We start from the raw sequence: 1,480 nt of genomic DNA, 5'->3' as shown, positions 1-1,480 counted from the left end.
GGCAGAAGGGAGACACTTAAAACATGTAAGGCAGGTGAAACACTGAACTAAACCTGCTAATGACTGACTGATTCAGTCTGTTGATTCTTGGATTGGTAACTGGTTAAACTGAACTGGACTATTATTACTTGTGTGGGGTCTTTATCAGCATATAGACACTTTTTAAGGAATTTAATCAACTTATTTGTAGTTGATGGAAGATTGAACCAGCTATTTGATAGAAGTTTATTCTGTATAAATTATAAATAATTTTTTCAACTTTGTGGAACTATATGGTTTGTATTTGTTCTCAGACCTGTAACCAGTACACTGCTTAATCTTTCAATGTCTTTCAGAACTTTTCAAATGTTTATCATCTTCCTTCCTCACTTTAATTTTTGTGTTTTTCAGCCGTTGCTCTGCAGTTTGACCGAAAGCTTACTCTTGAGGACTGCAGCGAAACTGTCAAGAAGTGGCTTCATTACAAGCCAGAACAAGAGGAAGACATCGCAAGGAATCAAAGTGACACCAGAGTCAAACTGGGGTTACCACAACTTGCACTGTTTCCCTAGTTCATACAGTACGAAGCTTAACATCATGGACTCTGTTCTTCTGTGGACAATAGACTGTTGTTTTGACAGTCAAAGGGAAGTCAAACATCTTTAAAGATCTGTCCCTCTTTTCTTAAATAAAATGTTATAGCAAACCCATATTGACATTTTTAACCTTTTGCACACAGTTTACCCATGATCTGCCAATAATATAGTGTGTTTAACACCAGTGAAGAAACTTTTAGTGGCATGTTATGATGTAGACCTAAAAACGTACATAAATCCTTAGCTTTAAAATCAACACAAATATGCATGCAGATCCACAGTCAAATGAGTGTTGAATCAACATCGATTCAATGTAAAATCAACAGAAATATGCGTGCATGTTAGAGAATTTTTGGTATTATCATTTTGTAATTACTTTAGTTTATATTCAGTCTAATGTTAATCAGTTTTGTTGTGATTTTCAGTTTAAAGTGTTCTCTTCCTTATGTGTGTATGAACTGACCTGGAGGTCAGGACTGACTGTTCATCTTCAAGTGAAACAGTTAACTCTGTGTTTTTCAGACCTTAAATTCTTATCAACCAAAATACCTCCTAACTGCCTGTGAGCAGTCGTATTTTGTCTTGTTAACAGTTTGACCGAGATTTGAACCGGGCTCAGACCATAGATCAGATATCACACCTGGAATTGGGTTGCTAGCTGTTTGGGTTAGAAGTTTTACGACCTCTGTTGTTTTTCTTGACTGCCCCCTTGACTGTTTTCTTTGACAATAAAACAGGGGCTCACGCGGAAGGAGAGAAGAATCCTCTGTGAACAGCTCGGAGGAGCAGTTGACGGAGTTTCTCCTTTTGCAAAAGCTTTGTCATAAAATTCATTTACGTTGTCTGTGGTTCTTTTATATAGGTTTGAGAAAAAGTACCTTTCAAAACCAGCAAAACGCAAATAA

The 1,480-nt window shown here is 36.8% G+C and overlaps 1 protein-coding gene and 1 long non-coding RNA gene across 4 annotated transcripts in view; one reads left to right on the top strand and one right to left on the bottom strand.

The window, feature by feature from the left end:
* Nucleotides 1-544, top strand: part of LOC107834361 (uncharacterized) — a 2,884-nt gene extending 2,340 nt beyond the window's left edge. The window contains exon 3 of the long non-coding RNA XR_001660155.1: nt 391-544. This is a non-coding gene — a long non-coding RNA (uncharacterized LOC107834361). The remainder of the gene's footprint in view (nt 1-390) is intronic.
* agla (amylo-alpha-1, 6-glucosidase, 4-alpha-glucanotransferase a) overlaps nt 1-1,480 on the bottom strand; it is a 161,399-nt gene that overhangs the window by 69,859 nt on the left and 90,060 nt on the right. The window lies entirely within an intron of this gene.

The sequence above is a fragment of the Poecilia formosa genome, unplaced genomic scaffold (assembly GCF_000485575.1).
Source record: "Poecilia formosa unplaced genomic scaffold, Poecilia_formosa-5.1.2 Scaffold596, whole genome shotgun sequence".
In the NCBI taxonomy this organism is placed as follows: domain Eukaryota; kingdom Metazoa; phylum Chordata; class Actinopteri; order Cyprinodontiformes; family Poeciliidae; genus Poecilia; species Poecilia formosa.
Note: the sequence above shows the minus strand (reverse complement) of the source record. Positions and strands in the feature narration are given on the sequence as shown.